A 15,711-nucleotide genomic window follows, 5' to 3' on the forward strand; every position below is an offset into this window, starting at 1 on the left:
TTTATATAATAATGCTACTGAAATCCAGCTTTATCACAGAATTGTTGCTAAGCTGTGATTATTCACAAAATAGTTATGGAAACATTAACATTTCAGTATGAAGGCTTTTTAAAAAAGATTTATTTATTCAGAAGGCAGAGTTACAGAGAGGCAGAGGCAGAGGCAGAGAGAGAGAGAGAGAGAGAGAGAGAGGTCTTCCATCTGCTAGTTCACTCCTCCCATGGTCACAGCGGCTAGAGCAGGGTCGATCCAAAGCCAGAGCCTGGAAGCTTCTTCTGAGTCTCCCACGCAAGTGCAGGGCCCAAGCACTTGGATCATCTTTTACTGCTTACCCAGGCCATAGCAGAGAGCTGAATCAGAAGTGGAACAGCCAGGACTCGAACCAGTGCCCATATGGGATGTTGGCACCCAGGCGGTGGCTTCACCTGCTATGCCACAGTGCCTGTCCCTAATTGATTTTTTAAAACTTGTGTATGTTTAAGATGTATGACTTGATATAATCTTATGAGCTTTTCTTTTCTTCATTTAGCAGAATAACCTGGAAATCACTCCCTATCAGCTCATAGAACTCATTCTCATACTTTTTCACAATAGCATGGTGCTCCATTGTAGGGATGTATTATAGTTTATTTAACTTCTCTCATATGTATGGATATCTCTTTCCAGTATTTTACAATAGTGAATAAACTTGTGTACATATTTGTATTTTTGAAAGTATATTCAGGGCCGGCGCCGTGGCTCAATAGGCTAATCCTCTGCCTGCGGCGCCGGCACCCCGGTTCTAGTCCCAGTCGGGGTGCCAGATTCTGTCCCGATTGCTCCTCTTCCAGTCCAGCTCTCTGCTGTGGCCCGGGAGTGCAGTAGAAGATGGCCCAAGTGCTTGGGCCCTACACCTGCATGGGAGGCCAAGAGGAAGCACCTGGCTCTTGGCTTTGGATCAGCGCAGCGCGCCAGCCGTGGCGGCCACTTGGGGGGTAAACCAACGGAAAAAGGAAGACCTTTCTCTCGGTCTGTCTCTCTCACTGTCTAACTCTGCCTGTCAAAAAAATAAAAAAAAATAAAAAAAAGAAAGTATATTCAGTTTTTTTTTCTTGATGACTTTATATAATACTGAATTTTTCTTTCTCATTATGAGAAAACTAGACACTGGTAGCTTTTTTTTAAAATTATGGTTAATGTAAGATTTATTTATTTATTTGGAAGTTAGAGAAGGAGGGAGGGGGAGGGGGGAAAGGGAGGGGGAGGTCTTCCATCCACTTGTTCACTCCTCAGTTGGCCAGAGCTGCTCCGATCCAAAGCCAGGAGCCAGGAGCTTCTTCCTGGTCTCCCACATGGGTGCAGGGGTCCAAGGACTTGGGCCATTTTCTAATACTTTCCCAGACCACAGCGGAGAGCTGGATCGGAAGTGGAGCGGCTGGGACTCGAACCAGCACCCATATGGGATGCCGGCACTGCAGGCAGCAGCTTTGCCCATTATACCACAGTGCCAGCCCCATACACTGATAGCTTTTAAAAGCATTCGTATGCTAGGAAAAAAACCTCTGATGAACCAGCTCAACCTACATAGTATACTGATCCAAGGCCCTTGTCTGCTGATCATTAGGAGCTATTTTTCTCAAAGAACAATGAAGTGTCTTAGCCTGGGTTCCCCAGAAGCAGACCCTGAAATGAAGACTCATGTAAAGGTGATTTATTAGGACATGCTCATAGAGAAAACCAGTAGGCGAGTGGAGCCATGCACCAAAGCCAAGTAAGCATGCAGTTTTCAGCCAAGTCCCAGAGAGAGTCTTCTTGCTTCAGTCCCACAGTGTAACTCTCCAGACTGTGGTCAGAGTTGTCATGGGCAAGGGCATGGCAGTTGGAACATTTACCTGTTGATCATTGATAATGGCTGGAGATGGATTTGGGAAAGACATTCCCCTAGGCACTGCCAGCCCTCCAGAGTTTTGGAGATAGATGCCACTGCTGTGAGTAAAGGCAAACTGCATGGCAAATGCTAACGGGGTTTAAGAGGTCGTGGGGGAGCACTGTGTCGTCTGCTGTAGATGTGGGAGCAGAACAGGCTTTTACAGTGTACAGCCAATGGTGGTTGTTTACGGGGTGTGTTAACAGCCAGGCAGCACAGATGGATCATCTCTGAACAGTGAGTTGGATAATATTACAACAGCTAAGAGGGTCATCTCAAGGCTGGCCAGCTTGTAGTGTGCACTTAGCCTTCTTATAGAATTTGTGTGTGTATAAGCTAATTCACATCAACACATCACTGGCAGTCAGATAAGCTTTAAATTATGTTTATGTTGACATACTATTATTAGTTTTTTTTAATACTTCAAAAAACTTGTTTAGAATCATACCATAGATGAGGAAGGGAAAGAAAACAGGGCCATAATTTAAAATATGCTGAACAATGTGGGTGTCATTTTGATGGATAACTGTTCCATATGTGTTTTATATGTTTACACATAAAATAAATCATTGAGATATTCCCAAAACTACTTTAAAAATACTGTTTGATAATAATTGGCTGGTATTAGAAATTATTTCATAGGTAGGAACATATCAGAGTCCTAACTTACCACTGGATAAAATGAAATACTTTAGAAGATAGCCTTTTTTTAAGTTTTAAGTAATTTATTTAATTTATTTTTATTAGATTATTTGTTATTGACACACAATAATTGTATATATTTGTGGGCTACAGTGTCACTGTAACTTTTAAAACCTGCTGGGCACAAAGTTATTGTTAGAACCCAGACTGGGAAACTGGCCTTAGAACTTTCAAGTTGCTGTTCTAAAATCTAATAACTAATTATTTTTTTCAAGGATCAACCTCACTTTAGTATATAATTTATGTATGATTTTTAAAATAATACATATAATTTTTTAAAAAAATGCCAACAGAATAAAGGGTAGACAATAGCCTCCTTACGCTTAACTCCCAGTTCCTTCATTTTGTTACTTAGGGATAGCAACTGCTGCAGGTTCTTGTGTGTCCTCCCACAGAGTCTATGTGTAAATGAATAAACGTGTTTAAATATAGTCATTGTTTGAAAACACAGGTGTATAGTATGACTTACAAGTTGGCTTTTGGTTTAGTTTGTGTATTAATTAGCATGCATGTGGGGCTTGGGCCAGATCCAGCAGTCTATATCTGACTCATTCCTTATATATTCTATTGTATGGATTTATTATATTTTTCTAAAACAGTGTCCTCTTGAAGAACAGTTACACTGTTTGCTTTCATAAGCAGTGCTGGAATCAATATTTTCTGACATATATATTTGCCCACATGTGCAAAGCTTCTAGAAATAGAATTGCTAAGTCAAAGGATATTTGCATTTTAAATTTGTTTAGATAGTGCCAAGTTTTTCTTGAAAGAAATTTTTTAACTAGCTGATCCAAGTGTCTCCTCCTCATCCTTGTTGAGAGTGTTAATTTATCTCAGCCAGTCTGATAGGTGGAAATTCCTAACTCATTGTAGTTCTAACTTTTTTTGTAGTTTTGAGCATCTTTCATATCTTTCTACAGTCTTTTTCCTGTGAACTTTTTCATTTTCATCTTTTACCTATTATTCTAGTGGTTGGTTGGTCTTTTTCTTATAGATTTATAAAACTTCTTCTAAGTAAGCAAGTTAACCCTTTCTGAATGTCAGATATCACAAATATTTCTCAGTCATTTTTTATTTTATTTTGTTTATGACGTTTTTCCTAAGTGAAAAAATAATATGGTCAGAGTTAGAAATTTTTTTCTGGGGCTGTTTTAGTTAGGAAGGCATGTGCCATCCAAGATTATTCTTTTAGTTCTCCCATATTTCCATTTAATACTTCTATAATTTCCTTCTTTAGAGTTAAATCTTTAATTAGCCTGGAATGATTTTAGTTGGAAGGCATGAGGCAGCTATAGGCATTACCACAAACCTGTGTCTTCAAAAGCAGAAGCTGATTTTCTCATTGCAGATGCCAGAGTCTGAAATCAGGGTGGTGGCAGGGCCACACTCCCTACAGAGGCTCTAGGAGAAAACTCTTCCCGTGCCTCCTGCAGCTTCTCGAGGTTTGTAGCTCCAGCACTCCTGTTGCCTCTTCCTTTGTGTTGGTCTCCCTTTTTGTTTTCTGGGGATTGCTTGTGATGCTAGAATTTGGGACCCTCCCAAGATACTCCAGGATTATTTTCTCATCTCAATACTTAATCACATCTACAAAGACCTTTTTCCCAAGTAAGACAATATTCATAGGTTCCAGGGATTTGAGGGGACCATTTCTTAGCCTATAATGTGGAGTTTCGATTTAATCTTGTCCCATTGCTGTAACACTTTTTTTTTTTTTTTTTTTTTTTTTTTTTTGGACAGGCAAAGTTAGAGAGAGAGAGAGAGAGAGAGAGAGAGAGAGAGAGAGAGAGGTCTTCCTTTTCCATTGGTTCACTCCCCAAATGGCTGTTAAAGCCAGCATGCTGCGCCGATCCAAAGCCAGGAGCCAGGTACTTCTCCTGGTCTCCCATGGGGTGCAGGGCCCAAGCACTTGGGCCATCCTCCACTGCACTCCCAGGCCACAGCAGAGAGCTGGATTGGAAGAGAAGCAACTGGGACAGAATCTGGTGCCCCAACCTGCGCCACAGGCGGAGGATTAGCCAAGTGAGCCACGGCGCTGACCATCCTGTAACACCTTTTATTGAGCAATCTAATTTTCCTCATTGAATTGAAATGATACTTTAGTATACATAATGTATTTATGTGTGAATCTTAGTCAGTTTTGGGTTCTCTGTCCTGTTAATCGGTCTGTCTATTCAAAGATCATTACCAAATAGTTTTTGTTATTGTAGAGCTACTGGAATGCATTCTTCTTCTATTTTAAGTTATTATTATTAATATTTTTGCTGGGGGGGAGGAAAAAAAGACTAGTATTTACAACTTGAAGTGGAGGTAAATTGTAGTTTCTTCAACAGCAGTGTTGATGATTGTGCTGGGGTCCACAGCCACAGCCACTCTGCCGGCTCCAAGTTATGCTTCAGGCTTTATAGAGCCCAGAGATGTTCTCTTGGGAATGGTTTGTTATTAAAAATTTGTGTGAACAGTGACAGCTTGACACCCGTCCTGTCATGCTAGTGCAATGCAGACAATGTTGAACCAACATACACCAGTATGCCACCGGGACGTGTCACTGTCACCACGGGTCGGAACACACAGTAGGACAAGAGGACCATTTCCTAGTGGGGCTACGTCTCAACAGCTTCTCCTTTGCCCATTTTACTGCGCGTTGTCCTGAGGTAAACCAATTTTAAGTGTGTTTGTTTTCAGTAAACCAGTTCTGACCATTTGTCTTAAATTGAACTGGAACCCATCTGAGGAAGTTTTGAATTTTTTTTCCTTCACTTTTTGGTTTTAATACAAACGCCTGACGGCTCAGTCATTAGACTGCATGCATGGCAAATGGCCAGCCCACACAGTGTATTATTAATCATCAGCAAATGGAGCCTGCAGGAGCCCACTGAGTGCTTCCTTATCGATAAGGCAGTGCAAGTGTTTGTAGTGGACAGCAGCTGTGTAGCTTGATCTCCAGAGGACAGGACCACCAACCAATACGTGCAGATTTTCTGTGTTTGTGGACAGGCGTTACTTTTGACATTCAGTTGTACTATATAGAAACAGAAGGAATAAATACACTTTTTTCTTTCTTTTTTTCTTTTTGGGCAAGAGTTAAGTAAAAGTTTCAGTTTGATTCTTCTAGAAGGGGAAAAGGAATTGAAAAGTAAGTCTTCATTTTGCAGTTTTCATCTGTACAAATTCTTCATGGTTGGCTTTGCTGTCTCCATCCATATCTGCTTCTCTGATCATTTCATTTGCTTCTTCTTCTGTTGGATTTTCCCCTGACTTTGTCATGAGGTGATGTCGTTCTGCTGCACTGATGTAACCGCTTCCATCCTTGTCAGAGACTCAGAGTGCTTCGTGGATCTGCTCTTCAGTATCTGTGTTTTTAATTTTTCTAGCCACCATAGTCAAAAATTCTGGGAAGTCAGTTACCATCAAGCATCCACTTTGTTGATTGTATCCTGCCGTTCAGCTTCTGTTAGGTTCTAACCCATGACCTCTTGACAGTTCCAACTTCCTTTGTTGTGATGGTGCCATCACCACCTTTACCGAATAGGGAGAAGGCTTCCTTGAATTCTGCAGTCTGTTCTTCTGTTGGTTGGTCAGCCATGGTACGAGGGAAGAGAGAATGATCAGAGGGAGCAAGGGTGGCCGTACCAGTGCCAGGGCTGTGATGGTGTTTGGGGGCCTCTGCTGCTGCTGCTGCTGCTGCCACTGCCATGGCTCCCTGAGTGCTGGCTGCTGTACCCACCTTGCAGCCCCACTCCCAAACTCATTTTTCTTGTTGGAGCTTGTCAGTCTGTTCTTGCAGATCTCCTTGACTTTACTCTGGGTTGTCTGGCAGCCTCCCTCCAAAAAATTACTCATGCCATTTTTAGTGGAATTGTATTTAATGTATATATTAATTTAGGTAGAATTTTATAATATTGATTCTTTGCAACCAAGAACAGGCTATGTCTTTCTACTTAGTCACATCGCTGTACCCCTTGGTAGTATTTTAAAGTTTTCTTCATGTAGATTTTTCATATTTTCTTTTATTTCTACTTGTTTCATCTTTTTGTGCTATTAATAGGATCTTTTCTTCACCAAATTTATAACTTCTTTGTATTTGGAAATGCCATGTAGTTATGTAAGTTTACTATTTAATTATATGTGTGTGTATATATATATATATATATTAGGTTTTTTTTTAAGATTTGTTTATTTATTTGAGAGGCAGAGTTAGAGAGAGAGAGACAGAGCAAGGTCTTCCATCCTCTGGTTCCCTCCCCAGATGGCCACAACAGCTGGAGCTGGGCCAATCCCAAGCCAGGAGCCAGGAGCTGCTTCTGGATCTCCCATGTGGGTCCTGTGGCCTAAGCACTTTACCTCTTCCTTTCCAATTTTTATACCTAGTATTTCTTTTTCTTATCTAATTCTGTTGACTACCATCAGAACAATATTGAATAATTTTAGTGATAGGACACATCCTTTTCTCACTTTGAACTTTACAGGAATGATTCTATTAGATTCAGCCATATGAAATTTCTTTTATGGTAGGTGAAAAAGGTCAAATATTGGCAGTTTCATGTTAGTCAACCTAATGGTATTTCCTCATAAAATGTGATAAGCTTTGAAAACACACACAGAAGGTGTTAAGAAAGAAGCTATCTCTTTCCATTTTATGTATTCAACAATGATTTACAATGATTACACCTACTGTATGTCAGATACAGTTCTAGCATATGAGGATGTACCCATTCATAGAGACAGACAATAAATAAATCCATAAATGTTAAATGGTAGTAAGTGCCAAGAAGGAAGCTAAAATAGGGCTAAGGGGTTGCAGAGTAACCAGAGTGGGGAAAGAGGAGGCCATTTTGAATATAGAGTGGGGAGAGAGGAGGCCATTTTGAATATGGTGGTGAGAGTAGAACCTCTACTAAAGTGCTCTTTGAGCTGAGTGAAATGAGAGTGGGCCACATGGGTCCCAGGGAAACCCCTTGCAAGTGCCAGGAGCACGTGCACCCTGAAGAGAGGCCAGATTTTGTTGAGTTCCTTCACTCCTGTGGGAGTGATCCTGTGATTTTTCCACTTTGATCATGTCTCTGATTAATTACATTACTAGATTTCCTAACACAATCCCTTCTGGCATTTTTGATAACCTCTTGTGGTTGTGGTTTATTTTTTGCCGACTCTCTGAAGATTTTTGTATGTTTTTCTTTTCTGTATATACCTTCAAACTATTTTGAATACTGTCAGACTTCTTTCTTTTATAAAAAAAATTGATATGTTTCACCTGTAAAACTGTCAAACCCTGGTGGTTTTATGGAGTGGAGGATGAGTAGAAATTCTTTTTTTCCTTCCCAAATAGTCTCTGGATTTTCTGACTCCCTTGTGGCTGCTTGCTGATTTTTCTTGGACAGTCATTCATCGCAGTTTTCATGTTTATTTAAAAAGAATCAATTGATGCTGAAGGTGTTTCGGTTATTGATAACTATTCCCTGAAGTTATGTTTCTGTACTCCAGGTTATTTAGTGAGATTTACTGTTGAATAATGTGCTAGCTTACTAGTGGCTCTGCAGGCCAGGTAGAACAGGTGCTGTGATATCTTCACCTTGCTTGTGAGGAAGAGGCTGCAGCTTATAAATCTCCAGCTAACAGTGGTGAAACCAGAACTGGATGTCAGCTCCCTTGACCCCGATCTCACCAGGCTTCTCGGAGGAAGCGCTTTCTCCTGATGCACACCTTTCTACCACGGCATGTTGCTCCCATCCCTTTCCTTCCACCCAGTTTTGTCACCCTACATTCTTGCATACTAAGTTCATGGCACTGTCTGTGGCATGTAACTTGTTAGCCAGGCTCTCTGTGCTATTTCTCCTGTGTTCACCTGCTAGTGTATGCTGTTTACTGCCAAGTGGCAAAGTGTTTGAAGGGAAGCTAATATTTAAAAGGATCTTTTCATAAAGGTCAGTGTAATTGAGAATGTGTGTCTGGTTGTTTTTCTTCACTGCAATTGCCTTCTGTCAGTGATGAAATGAAGATTTATTTACTGTATATCACTTTATCACAGAAGAGCACAGTTAGACATGCTGCAGTTCTACCTGCCTGCCCTCAACTTCTACTCACCTGCGTTCTCTAGTGATGAGCATGAGGAGTCTGTGAGCACTTTACATTTATCGAATGAGTTTTTGGCCCAGCAATGTAATAGCCATGAACGTTTCAAACACAGCAGGATCATAGGGGACTCTTGTTCAGCCACACTCGGGCGGATTTGGTTACAGTGGCTTGTTAAAAGATGCTGCTGGGGGCAGGAGAACGGAGCTGGCTGGGGAGTGGGCAGGATGTGGATCCAGAATGCTATTAGCTTACACATCAGACGGGGATAGATGTGTGTGGGAGCCTGGCGCCCAGCCAGCAGCCTGACAGCCTGACAGCTCTGTCAACCGTGGTCACTGTTCCTGCCAGATAAGCTGCCATTACTGCTGGTTCAGTCAATTTAATTTTCAGGGTGCGTGTCTTATCTGATACAGATTGAGTCATGCTGAGTTAGTAGGTAATATTTAAGGAGGTCATTGTGAACAAGTAAAGGTTTGTGTATTACTTGTGTCGGGAAGAGATATAAATCCACAGGGAGAAAACTACCCTCCCCCCTCCCCGGGTTATATTTAGGTGACTAACTGTCACTGTCTGCCATATTTCTGTGTAGGGACCAGGGTTTCTCAGAGTGGTTTTTGTGAACACCTGCATCAGAGTCAGGTGTGTGTTGGGTACAGGGGTAGGGAGGGGTGGGGGAGGGGATGAATAAAAATGCCCATTTCTAGATTCCATCCTGACTGCCTAGGGTAGACTGTTGGACTATATTTTAAGATGTGCCCCCAAATGATTGTTTTGTGCACCAGCCTTTCATAATAATGTAAAATTAATTATTTAAAATAAACCACAAATGATTATCTCTTAAGAGAATTCGGACTTGTGGTTTAGATTATTTTCATAGCATAGATTCATAGTGAAGAAACATATTTACCTAACAAAAAGAGTTTTCCCCAGGACTTAAAACTAAACTGCTGTATTATATTTAACATATAAATTTTAATTTTTTAGATTTATTTACTTATTTGAAAGTCAGAGGTACACAGAGAGAGGAGAGGCAGAGAGAGAGTCTTCCATCTGCTGGTTCACTCCCCAGTTGGCTGCAACGGCTGGAGCTATGCTGATCCAAAGCCAAGAGCTAGGAGCTTCCTCCAGGTTTTCCCATGTGGGTGCAGGGGCCCAAGGACCTGGACAATCTTCTACTGCTTTCCCAGGCCGTAGCAGAGAGCTGGATTGGGAGTGGAGCAGCTGGGACTCAAACTGGTGCCCATATGGGATGCCGGCGGCACTGCAGGTAGCAGTTTTACCTGCTATGCCACAGCTCTGGCCCCCACATATAAATTATTTTACTAAATATATATTCTATGTACAACTTTTTGAAAATATGTCTATTATATGAAATGAGGAACACCTGATATCTAAGGTAAGCCATCTAATAATAAGACCTTTTAAATTTTGTTTGTTTTTCTTTGTTTGAAATGCAGGGACAGAGACAGAGGGAAAGCTGTCTTCTGTTCTGCTGGTTGTACTCCCCAAGTGCCTACAATAGCTGGGACTGGGCCAGGTCCAAACCAGGAGCCTGGAACTCGATCTCAATCTCCCAAGTGGGTGGCAGGGACCCAAGTACTTGAGCCATCACCTGCTGCCTACCAAGGGTACACATTATCAGCAAGCTGGATCAGATGCAGACTGTGGACTCCAGTATGGGATCCAGGCATCCCACCAGCTTCTTAACTCCCATGCCCAACATCACTTCTGTTGTACCTACACTATGCTTGTTTAAAAATTATACACACACACACACACACACACACACACACACATATATATATATATATTTCATTTAATTCTCATAGTGGCCTTATGAGGTAAATGGGTGAGAAAACAGAATTGTAACTTGACCAAAGCCCCAGAGGTAGCAGGTAGCAGAAGTGGGATTTGAATGGCTTCAGAGTCCAGCAGTGCACTGCTTCTCATCACAGAGCACACAGAACAACTGTAGTGCTCTCAGCAAGGTTGAAGCTGAAGGCTTGGGAGGGGCAGGAGACACAGGAGACAGAGGGAAAGGGCGAGACAGAATCCTGCCCGAACCACAGTTGGAACTGCTAATCCTGAGTCCTGGTTCTTTGTTCACTTCTCACTGAGGACTCTCAGACTTTGAGAAAACTGTTCTTGATTTCCAGGCTGATAAATCCTCAGTGGAAAATCTGAAGAAATGCAAGCAGGACAAAGAATTAAATCCAGCCTGTGGTGTGGAGTCCTCCTCCTCAGACTCCATCACCTGTGGTCGCAGAGGTGGACACCCATGGTGATGTTGGCATGTGGCTGTTAGTGTAAGGACGTTAGCAAGAGATATGAGTGAACCATGCAGTATGGGGAGGAGGACCAGGAGCAGGTTCCCCTGACAGCGAGGCTAGCAGCCAGCCACAAGCAGCAAGGTGGTCTCCTCATCTTGAGCCTGGCCTTGTCCAAAGAGGTGGGAAGAGGGCCCTGTAGTCCCCACCCAGAACAGGAGCCCTGGCGGCCTCTTCTTTGAGCCCCTTGTTCCAGGTAAGCCAGGGCCTCTGTGGCCCCTGCTGCCTTCAAGAGAGCCTCTGCCCATACCTACAGGCTACACATCTTCACCACCATCTCGCTGGGCCCAGGTACACCTTCAAGATACCAGAACCACAGGATGTTATGTATTTGGCTGGTACCAGGCTCGGAGGCTGGGCCCTGCCTGCCATGGTAAGCTGCCCCTGCAGGAGTGCTCTGCTTGTGGAGGGCCTGGGCAGGGACCTCGTCCACCTACTGAGCCCTCAACTCCAATCCCACCTTCTAGGTCAAGATCTTCTTACCCATTAAAAAAAAAAAAAAGATACTTTAAAACTTTTAAAAATAACTTTAACCCTTTTTTAACTACAGAGAGTTGGGGAGCTGGCAGTGAACAATCCCCACCCCCCCTGCTTTTTTTGTTTCTAAAGATTGATTTATATATTTGAAAGTCAGACCTACAGAGAGAGTGGGAGAGAGAGAGAGAGTACTTTCATCCCCTGGTTCACTCCCCAGATGGCCACGGCTGGTCCAGACTGAAGCCAGGATTCTGGACTTCATCTTGGTCTCCCACATGGGTGGCAGGGGTACTCAGCACATTAGTAGCGAGCTGGTGCTCCGGTATGGGATGCCAGCGTCACACGTGGCTGTTTCTCCTGCTGCACCCCATGCAGGCTCCTGCTGCACACTCCCTTTGGAAAACCATTCTAAGCTGGACTGCCACCAGCTGTGCAGCGTGGGGGCTCCCTCATGGAGCTTCACAGGACCCGTTTCAGGGAGGGGATTTGGGCTGAAAACCATAGAGCCATCTCTTTGTCCTTTCTACCAAGATAAGTGACACCTGCACCCCAGGAAACAGATGCTGCTAAATTGTGGAGAGGAGAAAGAAAAACTGAGCGGCAGTGAAGCTGAGAGTGCTGGTGTGGAGCCGGCCTGGTGCAGCCGAGGGGCTCTGCACCAGGGGCCAGGAGTCTGCGGTCACTTCCCACTCCGCCACGCCCTGTGCGTCTTCTCTTCACTGAGGCCGTTTTCCACTGGGAAGTGGGCGGCTAGGGCTGCCCCGAGGCCCAGCTCTCCTGTAGGTGCCGAGTAGAAATTGGGGCACACAGTCATGTGTTTCAGAAATGAGAATGAGGGTTTGGTGGGTTCGCTCAGGCTTGTGTTCTTGGAAGGATTTATCGATCTAAATTGCTCACCCATTTGATGAAAAAAGGACTTAACGTTCTTTTAAAAAGGTAGCTAATGGCTTTCCATTTTTCTTTGCCTCTTTCCCTTTCTTTATTACTTTTTTCTGTTTCCACATAAAGCTCTTTCTCCACCCTCACGCAGTCTTCACACTTGTCACACATGACATTATGCACTAGTGTGCCCTATTAGTGAGTCTGAGTAGTGCTTATTTACTTTCCAAAATATTATGTATTCATTTCCTGAAGAAAAGAGAAAATTCTTTATCTAGAAAAATCTTGTTGCCTCTCATCTTATGTGTCCTTAATATATAAAAAAATCTTTCCTTAGCTCTTCACTAGAAAGAAGGAACCAGTTCAAGTGGAATCTTTTGGTCAAGGCTTTTATTTAATCTTAATAATTCTGCAATTGTGATGACTGGGTCAGAGTTCATCTGAGCCATATTCATTCTAACAGGGTTAACAAGTGTGTCAGATTGTCAAGTCATGGCTATAATTGACTTTGGCTTTGAGGTTTTCCTTCATAATAAACAACGGGCCCTGAGCCAAAAAAGCTTGTGGTTTATACTCACTTACTGATGATTAAATAAAACAAGTGATTTTCCCTTGTACTCGTTCTGTTACCAGGACTTTTTTTGCTTTATGCTTTTTGAATGAATCATAATAGAAGGACACTCAATAATTAAAAAGAATATGACTGTGGACTTTCCACTGCAGCTTGAAAACATTTTGATGACTTCACTCTAGCCTAAGTGCTGGAGAAGGGGTGCAGAAGGCATAGGTTAGAGCTTAGTCAGGTGAGAAACACAAGCAGAAGTACGCACACCTTGAATGTCTCGTGCAAAGATTGCACCCCAAAATGCAGCACAAGGTTCTTCTGCACAGAAACACTGAAGGTGGACTTGGGCTTCTGACATTTTTCCATAGCACACAGATGCTGGAAGAGACTCCCTTTGTTATTTGTCTCAAATGACTTTCTTTTTTTCAAGAAAGATTTATTTGTTTATTTGAAAGAGTGACAGAGAGAGAGAAAGAGAGAGAAATTGAGAGAGAGAAAGAGGTATAGAGAGAAATTGTCTGTCTGCTGGTTCAGCGTCTAAATGGTCACAATAGCCAGGGCTGGGCCAGGCCAAAGCCAAGAGCCCAGAACTCCATCCTGGTCTCCCACATGAGTGACAGGGACCCAAGGACGTGGGCCACCATTCACTGCCTTTCCAGGCATGTTAGCAAGGAGCTGGATCAGAAGCAGAACAGCCAGGACTCAAATTGGTGCTCCCATGTGGGATGTTGGCAATGCAAGTGTCAGCTTAACCCACTGTACCACAGTGCTGGCCTCTGTCTCAACTTTGTGAATCAGTTTTTTAAAAAAGTGTCAAGGGGAAAATTAAGCAACACAAAATATCAGCTGCTCAGAATTGATAGATTTGAGAGATATTTGCATAAAGCCTTTATATTTGTTTCATGAAATTATAGTAAATATTAGCAAATTCAGAGTGTGCTGAAGCTAAAACAAAACAACAAACCTTTAGCCTCCTCTGGTTAGTTTATTTAATAGTTGACAGCAATGGTTATGTTGATTTGTTACTTAGTCTTTTCTCAGTAATTCTAGTGAACATACTGACAAACGAGTATACTCTCAAAAGCTCATGGAAACAGGACTTTTAAAAGTTTATTCTAGTGCAAAAAATAGTTAGGAACTCATGCATAGGGTTTTTTTATAGTATGTATTTTCTGTGAACTTGTTGAAAGGTCCCTTGTATGCATAGTCTAGTGAAAAATCTTTACTATTCCCTAAATGAATTAATCAAAATGTTAAGTTTCACTTCAGCCCCTCTGTAAGATTGGGTTTTAAATTAACAACTTAGAAAAATGGGTAAGTATGGGCCAAAACCAACTAGAGAGCTTGTTCGGATCCCTTGCTGGTTCTCTAGTGAGACTCAACCTGTCGCATACCCATGGCGATGATTCATCTGACTGAAGGGAATGCCCCCCTCACCTCCTTTTCCTTGCCTTGGATCTGGGCAAGGTAAATAAACCTGTCATTAGGAATCAGGTTGAGTTGATGACTTCTTGTCCCTTGAGAAATGAGGATTGGCGTTCTGGAGAAACTGATTATGTAGAAGATAAGGAATGGATGGGTAATGGAAATACTTTCTTGAAGTCGTGGAATATATTTCTTGCACATTAGTTATTTGTGTATTTCCCAAGTTTTTGCCATGTCTTCAGTGTCCATTGGTTTGGTTTGTTCTACTCTTCCTTGTAGAAGCACCCAACAGCATTTCATGTTAAGATTGGTGTACAAATTCAACTTCTTCAAGAAATCCAGAAAAGAATCTATTTTTGTGACCAGTGGCAATGTTAATAGAGAGTTTGTTGGTTGTTGTTCTTGTTGATTTGTTTCCTATTGGGCTTCAAGGTAGGAGTTTCTGGAGCAGGTATTTGGTCTAGAGGTTCATACACCTGTGTCACACATTGGAGTACCTGGGTTTGATGTCTGACTCTGGTTCCTACCTCCAGCTTCCTGCTAATGCAGACCTTAGGAGGCAGCAGTGATGGCTCAAGTAATTGGATTCCTACCACCCATATGGAAGAGTAGACTGAGTTGCATCTGGGCATTAAGGGCATTTGAAGAATGAGCCAGCAGATGAGATCAGTCTCTCTCTCTCTTTGTTTCTCTCTGCCTCTCAGATACATTTTAAAAATAATACTTAATGAAAATAAAAGGGGCCCGGCACTTTAGTATAGAAGGTTAATCCTCTACCTGCAGCACCAGCATCCCATATGGGCACCAGTTCAAGTCCTGGCTGCTCCTCTTCCTATCCAGCTCCCTGCTAATGGCCTGAGAAAGCAGTGGAAGATGGCCCAAGTCCTTGGGCCGCTGCACCCATGTGGGAGACCCAAATGAAGCTCCTGGCTCCTGGCTTCAGATTGGCCTAGCTCTGGCTATTGCTGCCATTTAGAGAGTGAACCAGTGGATGGAAGATCCATCTCTCTCTCTCTCTCTCTCTCTCTCTCTCTCTCTCTTTCTCTCTTTCTCTCTTTCTCTCTTTCTCTCTTTCAAACAAATAAAGCTTTAAAAAAAAAAAAAGGAAAGGAAAAGCAGGATTTTCTGGGCCAGCCTTTGACTGTTTTCAGATCCATTAATATTCTTTTTGTACATGTCATTTTACTTTTGCTTAATATTACTGATTTATTTTTATAGTAGTTTTCTATGCCAATAGCAAATTAGGCCATCCCCCAGGGTAGAAAGTTCCTAGCTTTATTCTTAATTTTGTTAGGGATTGCCTAAACATCTCTGTTCTTCATTGTCTGGTAAAGTGGTCACTAAAGAAATCAACTTAC

The 15,711-nt window shown here is 42.4% G+C and overlaps 1 protein-coding gene and 1 pseudogene across 3 annotated transcripts in view; one reads left to right on the top strand and one right to left on the bottom strand.

Annotated features, from left to right (window-relative positions):
- Positions 1-15,711, top strand: part of WDR70 (WD repeat domain 70) — a 311,084-nt gene that overhangs the window by 289,942 nt on the left and 5,431 nt on the right. The gene's annotated exons all lie outside the window — the stretch shown is intronic.
- LOC100349245 (calmodulin pseudogene) lies at positions 5,640-6,408 on the bottom strand (annotated as a pseudogene).

The sequence above is a fragment of the Oryctolagus cuniculus genome, chromosome 14 (assembly GCF_051225735.1).
Source record: "Oryctolagus cuniculus isolate XC-2025 breed Fujian yellow rabbit chromosome 14, ASM5122573v1, whole genome shotgun sequence".
In the NCBI taxonomy this organism is placed as follows: domain Eukaryota; kingdom Metazoa; phylum Chordata; class Mammalia; order Lagomorpha; family Leporidae; genus Oryctolagus; species Oryctolagus cuniculus.